Raw genomic sequence first — 15,709 nt, forward strand, 5'->3', positions numbered from 1 at the left:
AAAACTACGCATTTTTGTGTGTTTTCTGAAATTCACACTGTTCTTTCCTCCTAAACCTATGTTAGGATGAAATTAAACAATAAACTACTACAGACTTGTATGCTAACACTCAATAGTCAAAATGAACTCAAATCATTCAACAAATATTTATTTAATGCCTTTTATGTGCAAGGCATTGTAGTAGAGAACACAATAGCATTTCTCATTTAGATATAAACAGTTTAATCAATCTTTTCACAAAGGACCTAATCATTAAATAGAAAGTATGCCCACCATTCATGAGAATTTCAGTTTACATCTTTTCAGGATACAGGTAAAAACTGTGGGCTAGGTGCAGTGGCTCACACCTGTAATCCCAACACTTTGGGAGGCCGAGGTGGGCAGATCACGAGGTCAGGAGATTGAGACCATCCTGGCCAACATGGTGAAACCCTGTCTCTACTAAAAATACAAAAATTAGCCCAGGTGTGGTGGCACGCACCTGTAGTCCCAGCTACTCAGGAGGATGAGGCAGGAGAATCACTTGAACCCAGGAGGCAGAGGTTGCAGTGAGCCAAGATCATGCCACTGCACTCCAGCCTGGGCAACAGAGCAAGAATCTGTCTCGGAAACAAACAAACAAAAAAGTGCAGGAAGAATAAAGTAGAACTGGTGAGTAGTTGAATATAGAGAATAAAGATAGAGAAAACAAAGATAAAGCCAAAGATAAAGTCAAGGAAAAAACTGAGACAGGGACAGAAATTAGGAGACAGCAATGAGACCAAGATGACAATTTAAGCATCATATATGTTGAGCCTGAAGTAATAGCCAGCTATCCCAGCTAAAAGACCACCATTGACTCTGACTAGAAGGACAGGACTGGTAGCTTGAAGAACAGATCATCCAAGAAGATATACCAATGTCCAATATGCACATGAAAAGATGCTCTTCAGTAATCAATTGAGAAATGCAAATTAAAACCACAATGAGATACCACCTCATACTCATTATGATGGCAGTTAGAAATATATATACATACACATACATACGTATGTATATATAAAATTAAAAAGAAAACAGAAAACAACAAGTGTAATGACAAGGATGTGGAGAAATTGGAACCTCGTGCAACGCTAGTGGAAATGTAAAATGGTATATCTGCTGTGGAAAACAGTTTGGTGGTGGTTCCTCAAAAAATTAAACATACAATTATCATATAATCCAGCAATTCCACTACAAGGCAAATCCCCAAAAGAACTGAAAAAACAGGGACTTGAAAGATATGTGTATGCCAATGTTCATAGCAGCATTATTCACGATAGCAAAAAGGTAGAAAGTACCACTGACAGGTAAATGGATAAATAAAAGGTGATGTATACATACAATGCAATATTAACCACAAAAATGGAGTGGAATTCTGATACATGTTACAACATGAATGAACTCTCCAGGCATTGTGCTTAGTGAAGTAAACAAGATACAAAATGACAAATATTGTATAATTCCACTGATATGAGGTATTTAAAATAGGCAAATTCATAGAGACAGAAAGAATAGAGGTTGACAGTTGTGGGGAGAGTGGAATGGGAATGATTGTTTAATGAGGACAGAGATTTTTTTTTCTTTTTGCTATGATAAAAAAGTTCTGGAAATGGATAGTGGTGATGGTTGCATAACACTGTGAATGGGCTTAATACCAAGAGAGTTGGGGGCTGCACGATGGAGGAAGAACAGATCAGCAAAGTTGTGAGAGAAGAAACTAGACTACAGGGATCATGAAGTGGATATGTAAGAATGAACTGGGGTTCACACATGGTACTCACTTGAGAAACTGGTATACTCATTGAACCTAACAGGAAAACTACAAATATTGCCCTCAAACACAGCAAACTATATATAATAAATCTTGTGAATAGAAAATGAGCATGTCAGCTAAATCCCTTGCCTGGACTTAGAGATACAGAGTTAATATTTGTGGTCTCTGCACTTAAGGGTTTACTGTCTGTTGGAGAATACTGATCCCAGAGCCAATTTTATGTTTTCATTAATATCAGCATTTATTGAGCACCTACTATACATCAAGCCCAGAGCTAGTCATTAGAGGTGATAGAGATTACGTATAAGGCAGGTAACTATCAACAAGGCAAGACTTCAGGAGAACAGTAAGACTCCTTCCTCCTTGCCCAAATGATATGGTCTGAATGTGTCCCCCCGAAAACTTATATGTTGAAACTTAATTGCCAATGTGATAGTATTATCAAGAGGTGGGGCCTTTAGGAGGTGATTAAGTCATGAGAGCAAAGCCCTTATGAACAGTATCTGTGACCTCATAAAAGGGATGTTATGGAGCCATTTGCCCCTTCTGCTAGTAAGGATGCAACAAAGCACCATCTACAAAGCAGAGAGCAGACCCTTAGCAGACACTAAACCTGCCAGCATCTTGATCTTGGACTTCCCAGCCTCTAGAACTATGAGCAATAAATTTCTGTTGCTTATAAATTACCCAGCTTAAGTTATTTCGTTACAGCAGCCAAAATGGACTAAGACACCAAGCCTCCTCAAAAGATAATTAAAGCCCCCAAATTATTAAGACTTTTAGACCACAATCATAATAAAAACTCAAAATTCGGCTGGGCATGGTAGCTCATACCTGTAATCCCACAACTTTGGGAGGCCAAGGCGGTACTTCACTTGAACCTAGGAGTTGAAGACCAGCCTGGGGAACATGGAAAAATCCCATCTCTACAAAATATACAAAAATTAGCCAGGTGTGGTAGCATGCACCTGTAGTCCCAGCTACTTGGGAGGCTGAGGTGGAAGGGTTGTTTGAGCCTGGAAGGTCAAGGCTGCAGTGAGCCACGACTGTGCCTCTGTACTCTAGCCTGGGTGTCAGAGTGATACTTTATCTCAACAAAATAGCAATAATAAACAATTTTTAAATTTTCTCCTGAGTTACAAATGTCAGATATCAGGCTTCCTGAAAAACAAAAAAATTCAGAAGATTCTACTTTTCACTTTTACCTGAGGCTGGCAAAATGATTCAGCAATGTTTAAACAGTCTAAAAATTAAATGGCCGTGAAAGAAACTAAATTAACTATGCTAAATACTTTCTACATAATACCTCCTTTGATCCCTACAACAATCCTATGAGGTAGATATCTCAAATTTTCAAAATATCAAATTCAACACAATAATAAATAGCAGGCAGCTACTAAAACATCTATTTTTCTTTGAAGAGTATGCAGCAGTTTCATGGATCAGAAGGAAACCATAATCTCAGCTCTCGTGTTTTGGTGTGCCACTAATTTCTTTCATACTCTACAACCTACTTGTTTTCAAAACTCAAACTACTGATATTTTTATAAAACCTTTCGTTTTAGGTAAAAATGTAAGAGAATTATACTTGTTCTTTTTTCCTTTCTTTTTTTCTTTTGCATCCTATGTTTGCATTATTTCTTGAAAGTTTAGTGATAGACATTGCCTCTTAAAATTTATTTATTCATTCAGTAAATTGTTTCTAAATAATTATTATTTATTTTTTCAAGAAACTTTCATTTCTTGAGCATCTACTATGTACCAAGCACTGAATTTGATGCTTGGTAAGAGGAAATTAAGGAAGAGAAGAAAAGGCAATAGAGACAAAAAGAAAAGGCCCAGTCTTTCTTCCCTTAAGGAGCTACCAGTTTAGTAAGAAAAATAGGTATGTATAACTAGTTATAATACAATGTGACATGAGCTAGAGTACAGAAATGTAAGTGATTATGGGAGCCCAGGGATAAAGTAATTAATGATCTCTATGAGAAAGGCATACTACTAGATATTGGGAGCTTCAAAGATGTAAAAGAATATGTCCCTGCTTTCCAAAAGCTTATAACTCTGTAATAAAATTAAATACATACACAAATAACTGTACTTCAAGTTGGTAGTTCTAAGAACCTTTAGAGTGATTAAAAAATAGAAGGTCCTAGGATTGCCCTCACATCTGGTGAGGAGGAATAATAATACTGCCCTTTATGGAATACAAGCATCAGGCATCTTGCTGAAATCTTCATACACATAATTTTCAAGTTGTGGGAGTTGACAATTGTAGCAGATAGCTTCTAATATGGCTGCTTAATTATCCCCACCTTCTGAAACTCATATTCTGGTGTGATTCTCCTCTGCCTGAGTGCAGGCAGTATCTGAGACTTTCTTCTAGTCATTAGAATATGGCAGAAGTGGAACGTCATTTCCCTAATCATAACATGTAAGATTGTAATATCAGTCTTGCTAGGAGAGACTTTCCACCTTGCTGACTTTGAAGAAACAAGAGGCCACATGGTAAAGGAGCTGAGGGTAGCCTTCAGCCTCCACCAAGCAAGAAACTGATGGTCCTCAGGCCAAAAGGAACTGAATTCTGCCAACAATCGTGTGAGCTTGGAGACAGATCCTCCCCCTGTCAAGCCTTGAGTGAGACCACAGCCCTAGCTGGCCCTTTCATTGTGGCTTTCAGAAGAGTTCCCAAAGCACAAAACTTAGCAACGCTATGTCTGGACTCCTGACCCAGAGAAGCTGTGACCTAATGGACATTTGTCGTTTTAAGCCATGAAGTTTGTGGTAATATTTCTATATAGCAATAGACATTAATACAGTACTGTTATGCCCTTTTTCTTCTTCTTTTTTTTTTTTTTTTTTTTTTTTTTTTGAGGTTATGCCCTTTTTCAAATGGAGGAACAAGTTTTGAGAGGTTGAGATCACAAAGAACCAGAAATCAAGCCCAAATCCATGCTGAGACAAACTCTATGATATTGCCTTACAGAAAATGTTATGAAAAGGCAGATATGTGCCCTAAGTCATAAAGCAGGTAAAGATGGGGGAGGCCATTTCTGGTTGACGGAATGTTTTAAGCGAAGGTCAGAGACAAGGGCATGTGTGCCATGTTTCACAATGAATGTTCCCTTTTACCAGAACAAAATACATCTATGTAACCATGGTTTCCCAGATTTCCCCAGTCTGTGGACAAAAAGGTGTTACTTTATCAATAATAATACAAATATCACTGACTCTTGTCTACATGTGCTGGACACTAAGCCTCCAGTTCACAGCCAAGTGTTTCTAGAACAACCAAGGGAATGTCCTCTTATGTTTTATATGTGCTTGTCTCTGAGAGTCACAGTGTCTTTCTAGCCACTGTTGGTACTCCACAGCAAGTGCTAAACAAAAGAAAAGAATGAATATAAAAAACATTTCAAAGGAAGTGTAATTATGAATACAAACAGATTGAATATACAAAAACATGAAAAAAGGAAAAAGATCATTCAGATTTCAAGACTGGTGATGAAGAAGACAGTCAAGAGGAGAAGCTGGATGGAAAGGAAAAGTTCCAGTAGGATTGAGGTTCCAGCAGGATTGAGGTTCCAGCAGGAAATTCACATAGAACCATAAGCCAGTAATTGGAATCTAGAGCAAAGAAGTGAGAACTACTCCAAAAGGTTGATAGTTTTCTCAGTGTATGGGATCAACAAGGAAATGAGTTTAAAGAAGAGAAAACTAAAAACTATAAATAATATGAGTCTACATATGCATATGTACATATGCATACACACACAAACACACACACACACAAACATATAACCATAGGAAGATGAAAGAGAAAAAGATTTAGATTCCTGATAGCTGTAATAAACAGGAACATTCTGGTTAACTCTTCGACATCCCTTCCATCCCAGATGATTAATCGAGGCCACATGGACTAATGAATTCCCCTGGAAACTAATATACATTTTCTATATTGACTCAATCATGTTGAAGGGAAGAATTTATATTTCTAAGTTGGGAGAGGTTTTCTAGATAAGCCCAAAGCTACATGCAGCAACAATTATCATTAGAAGCCACCTTGCAACCATGAGGGCAGCAGGTGCAAGCAAAAAGCCAACTCAAGTGGGAAGGAGAAAATACGAGTTTATGAGAAAGCAAAGTTACAGCTCTAACATGCTCTGTCTAGATTCTAGCCTCCTCTGGGCTTTTTCTTATATAAAATGATATGTTTTCTTATCATTTAAAACCATTTTCTGAAGACAAAATCTTTCTGACCAATAAAATTGTGCAATTAAAAGAATTCAAATATTGTAGACAAGGCCAACTATAAGAAATTGGCTTTCGCCAGCTGAGTAGACTGTATCCTGATTCATCATTATTTACCCCTGCTCCCCTTGAAAGAAGATTACATTTTCCTATGCCTTGGCATGTGACTGCCCATGCCTCCTGCAACAGAAATACACATCCTACCTTGGATGTGAGTGGACAATGAAATGTCAGTGGATGGGCATATGTTACAAATGAGTAGGTGCTTTAAGAGGCATCACAAGTTTTCCATGATTTTCCTTATCCTTTCCATCTGCCACATCCCAAATTGGGACTGTCTATCACCTAAGTTCTGAGAAGACAAATAGTGAGAGCCCAACAGAGCTGAGGAGACAGCCATAGAAGTAGCACCCCATCCACAAGTGACAATACATTACATGTGTAAAAAATAAATATTTGTTTTTTTATGTGACTGATACTTTTAGGTGGTTTGTCACTGCAGCAAAGCTGCCTAATGCACCAATAACAGACCCATAAGGCAGTCTTTCTATATTGGCTATGCCAAAAGGCAGATCCAAAGGGATTAAGAAATGATGGAGTGGAGAGGAGGGGGGATAGTTCCTCTTCCACTTAGAATGTAGAAAGCCCCACAGCATGTCATTCACCCTAACAAAGAGAAAATCTTGACTAACATACAAAAGTCATAACTTTCCTTGGGCCCATCAGAGAATCACAGGGCAATATTGTAAACTAAATTCCAAAGGTTTACAGCCTCCTCCAATAAGAGACATGACCCACAAAATTTGGCAGAGCAGGAGAGGAAGCGAGCAATAAGTGGGTGGTAGTAATGAGCTCCCCCAATTAACAATGGTAAGAGGAAAGCCAAGGCTCAGATGAGGAAAGCAATTGAAGCAAACACCTCACTGCTTTACCACGTTCAGTTTCCTGATACAGAGTAATTGTACTCAAGCATATTGAGAGAACTTGCAAATGGGATTTCCCAGCCACTGACAGGAATCTTTGCAAACAGGTATCTCTTAAAAGAAGACATACTAATGGTCAACAAGTATATGAAAGAATGCTTAACATCACTAATTATCAGAGAAATGCAAATTAAAACCACATGAAGATATCATCTTATACCAGAGTAGCTATTATTAAAAAGACAAAAAACAACACATATTGGCATGGATGTGGGGAAAGGGAATTGCTTATCCACTGTTGGTGGGAATGTAAATTAGTAAGCCATCTATAGAAAACAGTATGGCAGTTTCTCAAAGAAATAAAAATAGAACTACCATTCAAGCTAGCAATCCCACTAGTGGACATCTACCCAAAGAAAAAGAAATCATTATATCAAAAAGACACCTGCACTCATATGTTTATTTCAGCACTATTCTAACAGCAAAGTTATGGAATCAACCTAAGTGTCCACCAGTGCTTGACTGGATAAAGAAAATGTGGTATATATACACCCTGGAATACTAAACAGCAATAAAGAGTGAAATCGTGTCTTTTGCAGCAGCATGGATGGAACTGGATGCCATTATCCTAAGAGAAATAACTCAAAAACAGAAAATTATATACTGCATGTTCTCATTTATAAGTAGGAGCTAAACAATAGCTACATATGAACATAAAGATGGAAATAATAGACTCTGAGGACTCCAAAAGGGAGGAGGGAAGAAGGAGAGTGAGGGTTAAAAAATTACTTGTAGGGACAATGTTCACTATTTGGCTGATAGGCACACTGGAACCCAAACCTCACCATTATGCAATAATATATTACAAATCTGAAGATGTATTCCCTGAATCTAAATTTTTTAAGTTTAAAACAGAGAAGTTTAAAACAAAAGACAGTGTGACCTTCGAATAATCAGAGAGAATGGAAAAGAGATTGTTCAAGGAGCAGAGATGCAGGTGCAAAATGGGGTATAATTATCGAAAAGAAAGGCAAATTCTGCAAACACTACAACATGAAGCATGACAACAAATCTAGGCAAGAAGCTACAACAAGTGACTAAAGGGCTGTTTGAGAGTTCCTAGGACACAATTTGAGTTAACCAAGAATATATAATACTTACATCATTTCTTTATCGAATAAGATATACTAGTGGGTCAGCAAAATTCATTGATATACTTGAACTTTAAGGAAAGCATGTGACAAATTCTTTCCTGAAATTCACATACACAAGATGGACCTATATGAACTAGAATAAGAAGAGTATAAGAGCTTCAAGAAACAGATTATAGGAGTTTGAAAGAAAGAGTGGTTCCTATTAAAAAAAAAAAAAAAAAAAGATTCCAGGGAAGTAACTGTGTATGGGGAGATGCCAGTCAATTAGGGCAAGAAATTAGTGTAATCACTATCAGGATAACCTTAATAACAATAGCAATGATGTGTTGAGCACTTATTACATGCCAGTTCTGGTGCTAAGCATTTCTTTCATACATTAGCTTATTTAGTCTTCACCACAATCTTTTTAGGTAAATTTATTTTCCCTTTTACAAACAAGGAACCTGAGGCTCAGAGAGGTTAAATAATCTGCCCAAAATAATACAGCTAGTAGCTGCAAGAATGGAGGCTATACGCTGGGTCTTAGCCAAACAGTGTGCTATTAAAATGTCATGCCATACTTGAGATAATGCTAGGCACATATTCCAAATAAGACAGAATAGTGCCAGGCAATGTGGAGAAACCAATGTAGACCTGATCTGAAAAGGAAGAAGCCCAGAGAAACAGGGAGCAGTGGAAAGCCTCTTGTATAACAGGCAGAAGGGATGGATGACAAGACTGAAACGAGCAAGGGAACAGGAGACAAGTTGTAGGGACTTTTTAGTGTGAGAATACAGACAGAACATGGTGGTTTGAATTGTGGTTAATAAGGCAGATTAAAAGAATGGTGTGACTTAATTTTCTTCTAACAAATACATTTGAAATTGTACCTCCAGGCTGGGCATGGTGGCTCATGTCTATAATCCCAGCACTTTGGGAGGCCAAGGTGGGTGGATCACTTGAGGTCAGGAGTTCAAGACCAGCCCGGTCAACAGGGTGAAACCCCGACTTTATTGAAAACACAAAAAATTAGCCAGGCATGGTGGTGCACACCTGTAATCCCAGCTACTGGGGAGGCTAAGGCAGGAGAATCACTTGAACCCGGGAGGCAGAGGTTGCAGTGAGTCAAGATTGGACCATTGCTCTCCAGCCTGGGCAACAAGAACAAAACTCTGTCTCAAAAAAAAAAAAAAAAGTAATTGCATCTCTATGGAAGTTTGTACCAATCCAGTTAGGCACCCTCAGTATTGCTGGAGGAAATAAACAGACTGGTTGGCAAAGAGTCTTCCAAGGCTGGTGGCATAGACATTTCTGCAGCCTTTCCTTTAAGAACTTTATAACGCTTAACAACCTCCTGATTAAACATTTGGTGTTCTTCACAAATCTCAAATTTTCTTCATCGATCAAACAAGGCAAAATATCATACAAAGGTTAACATTTTTCAATATGTACTCTATTAATCTTATTTCTTTCATTTATACCATTTAAACAGTGGCAATTTATTTGTATAAACTTTAAACTGTAAAAGACACTGCTACTATGTGTTGTGAAACATCGCAGTAACCTAAGCATAGCATTTTTTTCCAAACTTAATGTACAGCAATATATGCTATTTAAATAACAAATCTGGAATTTGAGGAAGCAATTAAAGTTTATGAGAGCAAATAAGAAAAAGTTCAAAAGCAACAGAGCTTTTTAAGTTTCTGTGGCAAATACGCACAGATATTAATATGGTCAAATAATCCGAAGATAGCACTATAAATGGAGAGGTAATATTATATGCTTGTATACATTATATAATGTGTGTGTGCTTTACAAATTTTGGGTTCAAATGGTGCAAAGGAAATGCTATTTTTATCTAAACCTATGGAAACAGTTGGTCACCTGCTGTGTCCAAGGAGAGCCTAAAGTTTTCTGTCATTTATAAGCAGTCTCTTGACTTAAATATAAAATCATTGGCTTACACAGTGAATCATTATAAATCTCTCACAAGCATTTAAACCAATCAGTCGAGCTTAGAATGCAGTGATTTGGAGAATCATAGCTCCGAGGCTTTGGGGCCTCACTATGCAAGGGTAATAAATGTAAATGATTTTGTAACTTATAGAAACATAGGTTAGTTCGCTCTTTACCTCCCAAGGAGCAACTGGGTTTGACTAAGGGGGTTTACTGTGATCCCAGGGAAAAAAAATCTATTATGTCATTTTCTTTCCCGAATCCTGGGGAAAAGAATAACATGAAAAGCAGTTAATCTGTTAAGCACACAAAGCTTACTATATAGAAAACTGCCACTCAAAAAAAATCTGGATTCCTTATGCAATTTCTACCCTACCCAGTAAGAAAGGAGCCTTTCTAAAGCAACATTCTGTAAGCGGTGCTGTTTACCCAGTTTTTCCTGCTCCAGGCAACAGAATCTAAACTCCAACAATTAGAGACTATTCAAGTGTCATCTCCGTTCTCAACAACAACAACAAAATTATCTTGTAGTCTTTATGAAATAAAAGTCAAAAATTTGAAAATAAATCATATGCAGAGTTTGAATGATTAGTTTTTTCAATTTGAAGCTTAATTTCATGGGCACAGCAAAAGGATTTACTGAGAATAATAAAAACATTTAAAAATGAGAATTAAATACATACTATCATATAATTAACTAAAGCTTGATTATATACAACAAAACTATAAATGATGTAAAGTGAGGTTTTGATTGTACTTATTTCTCCTCACTAGAGATCTGGTAAAATCTCTTTATCCAAAACGGATAATAAAATATAGCCTTTGCAGGTTTGGTCGGGATTTGTTACCTGGTGTTGTTTTATTGCTGTTATTGGTCTTTGTGTCCATGGTTGTGCTCGGCTAGTGTCATCTGCAAGGTCATACTGTCATCGTGCAGAACACTTACTACTTAGCCTTTGTTTCCTTTCTCAATGTTCAGGTTTCAAACAAACACATCTCTCACATAGGCTTTGCCAAATTTTTTTCTACGCATCACCTCTGCCTTCTGCATGCTTTATCTTCATGCAATGCTGAAGCAAAGAAGGCAGTTCTAATATCCTTTTAGTAGGATACCTAACTGAAGTCCAAATGGCAAGAAGGCAAAAAAAAGTCTGAAGACTCACAGTGGGGAAAAATATAGGTAACATAAGACGTTCAAATATAAAATGTCTTTCCCCACCCTATACCTTCTCCTTGGCTCCTGCTGTACTTGTTTGGAGAATACTCCTGTTTAACCATTTTGTATCCAGTATCATGTAAGGTAAGCTCACAAATGCCAAATTCTAAAAGGTGTATAGTGCTTTATTTCATCAATGATTTCTACTTTAACTGGGAGAAGAACTTTTGGAGAGGGTAGGTCCTGAACCAGCTGAAAAGGAGCATTTTAGGACAGTGTATGAACGACATTTAAGAGATAGACATGTATGGTAATGGTGTATGAATATACAACACCCTCTCTAGTTAATACATTTTTCTTGATTTGCTTTTAAAACTATAATGGAACTTCTTATATTCAAGGCACAGAAGCTAGCATGACATACAGTAAATCTTCATTTCTATAGAAAAATCAATATTGCCTATATCAAAATAAATTTTTTTCTTTAAAAAGTTGTTATAATGATCGATTAAAAGTGATTACCACAAGAATACAAGTAATTAAAAACAAGCAGAAGTTGAATGAAAATTGGTTCAAGAAAACAATTTAGCAAGGGAATTTAAGAATAAAATAGAACATTTGGGATACAGTTTTGCAGTTTGACCTCATTTCCCTATTTTATCATCCCAAATGAAATTAAAAACAAAAAACTATGTATATTGGTGAACACATTTATTGGCATATGAATGGTTGTCAATTTCATTGTTTATTGGAACCCTGAAACTTTGAAAAATGTTTTCTTAAGCTGCATAAATTATTTATATAAAATATTGATAATAGTAAACTTATAACATTAGATACTGAAAAGTCTATTAACGCTGCTTTTCCATCTATGCAAATATGTTTCAAGAGAAAGTGGGTCCAACAAGATCTTATGACAGATTCTCATTGAATAAGCAAAAAATAAATTGTCACTATGGTAAAACAATGGAACGAGCTTATAAGAGATTATGGAATGCCTTGTCTTAGAAATCTTCCCCCAAAGTCAATTGATGTTCATTTTTAAAAAAAGAATAATTAATTTTCTGGAATTAAAAAATGCCTGAGCAAATGATTGCTCCAAGATCCCTCAGAAATAATTCTAGCATTGCCTTCTTTTTTGTTTTTGTTTTTATTTTGTGCATGTGTATGTGTGCAGACATGGAGTAAATGAGCCCTAGTGTTTTTCAGTAGTTACATTATTACTAAAAGTTATATATGTACTAAATATCCCACTAAGGTTTTATGTCTGTGAATTGAGCTTTACATTTCTTGGTCAAGTTTCCAACCATTATTACGTACAATGATCCAGTTACATAGTTTATGAGTTAATCTATTAACATTAATTATTGTTCATGTAAAGCTAGAAAATGCAATCTTTAAAAAAAACTAAGTTTAAATATAATATCACAGAGCCAATATTTTAACAGTAACATGAATCAGGTAATAAATAGCTCCCTTTGATCATTGTTTTTAAAGTCTCTTGAACCATGCTTTGATTAGTTCTATTTAATATTTAACATCTGGTTAGTCAATTTCAATCTGCAGGAAACACTGCTGGAAAAATTCTATGCTGACTAAATACATTTATAATACTACAAAGCTGACATGTAATTGATTTTAGTTCCCATAAAAGGATTATGTTAACCTTCCTTAATCTATATGTTTGTATTTTGTGCAATCTAGTGAATTCACACCAGGGATGCTAAGTTTTTATTTCTTATCAATATTTTATGTAAAACTGATAGGATTCTACTTTAGTCTAAGTACCACTCTCCAATTTTTTTCCTTGAAAACAAAATAACATTATAAAAAATATTACTTCACAGCTATACCACTAATGCAGTAGTGGTTTACTGGCCACTGCAGTACCTCAATTCCTTGAAAGGAATACTACAGTGAAACATTTCCTATAGGCTATCAAACCCCAGAAACATTTTACATTTAAAAACAAATGTTAAAGTTGTATTTCCCACAGCTTTGGGTTTGTTTGTTTGTTTGTTCAGTTAAGTATTGTGCAATGGGAAATTGAGGCTTTTGTCATCATTAAATAAAGCAATGTTTGGAAAGATTTGTTTAAGTCCGTGTTTTGGCCATTAGTCATTTAATATTATTTTATATATTGCATACTTACGTTTGTAAGTATGCCAAATTTCTAATGAATAGCCATTTCTCAGTAAGCTATTAATTTTATAAGACAGAAATTGTGGTTTTATCATTGTAACATTGACCCAACTATCAGAGGAGGTTTATTTTTTAGATAAGCAAAACTTACTTTTAGTCATTAGTTTTAAATGCCCGTGTGTTGAAATTGGTGGGTTTTCTTTCAGTTTCTTTTGTGTGAGTGAAAGGTGGATAAAAACAAAATGTAATATAGAAATTGTGAAGACAAAGTCCAAATCTCAACTTTCTCTCGAATGTTTTCTACATATGCTCTCGTTATAGCCATAACAAGTTTGAAAGACACTAACTATGGAAAGAAGGATTATATAAAGCAACACTGAAAGTGTAATAGAACATTCCATTCTAAAGAAAACATCAGCAGGGCACAGTGGCTCATGCCTGTAATCCCAGCACTTTGGGAGGCCAAGTTGGGTGGATTACCTGAAGTCAGGAGTTTGAGATCGGCCTGGCCAACATGGTGAAACTCTGTCTCTACTAAAAATACAAAACTTAGCCAGGCATGGTGGTGTGCACCTGTAATTCCAGTTATTTGGGAAGCTGAGACAGGAAAATCGCTTGAACCCAAGAGGCGGAGGTTGCAGTGAGCCAAGATCGTCCTATTGAACTCCAGCCTGGGCAATAAGGCAAGACTCTGTCTCAAAAAAAAAAAAGAAAGAGAGAGTGAGAGGAAGGAAGGAAAGGAAGGAAGGAAGGAAAGGAAGGAAGGAAGGAAGGAAGAGGAAGGAAGGAAGGAAGGAAGGAAGGAAGGAAGGAAGGAAGGAAGGAAGGAAGGAAGGAAGGAAGGAAGGAAGGAAGGAAGGAAGGAAGGAGGAAGGAAGGGTCACCAAAAATTGCAATATCTCGCGTTAAATACAACAAAAGAAATAAAGATCTTTTGGCAATCACAGTGGTTGGCTTTCCCAACTCTACCCAGGTTTCAAACCATAGATCTGCAATAAACCATGTGTTCTACAGTGTCTTGGATACTTACAGTGTTTGAACCAGTAGTGAGCATGGGCTTGATTAATAACTAACAAATATTATACTTGATAAATATTAATGGATAGGGTGCAGTGAAAGCTTGTATATACCAAGTAATTGTTTTTTAATGCACAGAGTAAAAGATAATTTAAGGTCAATAAATATTATTTATCTAAATTCAATATTTGCTTTCTTCTAATACAATTATAATATGTTGCTAAAATAAAATTGGTTATGTTGCTGAAATAAAATCATTTTTTGTTGTAAGGACTTTGGCTTTTATTCTGGATGAAATGGAAAGTATTGGAGAGTATTGGAGAGCCAAGTAATGACATTATCTGGTAAATATTTTTTCACCATGGCCACTATATTGAGGATAGACCAAAGGAGGCAAAAGTAGTAGAGAGACAAGTTAGGAGGCTATTGAAATGATCTGGGAAAAAGGTGATCTTGACCTGGACCAGGGATGAAGTGAAAGAACTAAAACGTAGTTGGACCAAGAGTGAACCCTAATGTAAATTATGAACTTTGCATGATAATGATGTGTCAATGTAAGTTCATCAGTTGTAACAAATGCACCACTCCGGTAGTGGATGTTGATAATGGGGGAGCTATGCAGTTGTGGGAGCTGGGAGTATATGAGAAATCCCTCCACCTTCCATTCAGTTTTGCTGTAAACCTAAAACTGTTTTAAAAGCTAAAGTCCATTTTTTAAAAAGTGGTTAGACTCTGCATACATACTTTGCAGACAGCAGTGAAATATTTGGTCAGAGAGAAGACATAGATCAAAAGAGAGAGAGGAGCTCAGGCTGACTCTGAGGACTTTGAACACACAGGAAGATTGAAATTGAGGTGTCTGGTAGGCATCAAGTAGACTGAGAAGGCAGTTGGACATACAGGTCTGGAGTCCGGGGAGCCACTACCAACTGTAAGAACCGCTGAACGTGACAGATCTGTGAAGTCTCACCCTTCTGGAAAGTTTACCAACATGTCTGGGCCCAAGGTCATTCCATACATCTAGAAAGCTTATACAATTGGTTAAAACACGGAGATATGGGTGGATACTATATTCACCTTAAACTATAATGACTGTCAATTCAAGTCCTAATTCAACTGTCACCTAATGTGTTGGTGTTCAGGAACCTCAAAACAGGAAAGCAAAAGAGAGCCTTTATTTATTTCCTTACTTATTCATTTATTTTTAATTGACAAATTAAAATTGTATGTATTTATCATGTACAACAAGATAATACTGTTTTAAAATATGTGTAAATTGTGAAGTGGCTAAATTGAGCTAATTAACATCTGCATTACTTCCCACACTTAACATATGTGG

Source organism: Rhinopithecus roxellana, chromosome 18 (assembly GCF_007565055.1).
Source record: "Rhinopithecus roxellana isolate Shanxi Qingling chromosome 18, ASM756505v1, whole genome shotgun sequence".
Lineage (NCBI taxonomy): Eukaryota > Metazoa > Chordata > Mammalia > Primates > Cercopithecidae > Rhinopithecus > Rhinopithecus roxellana.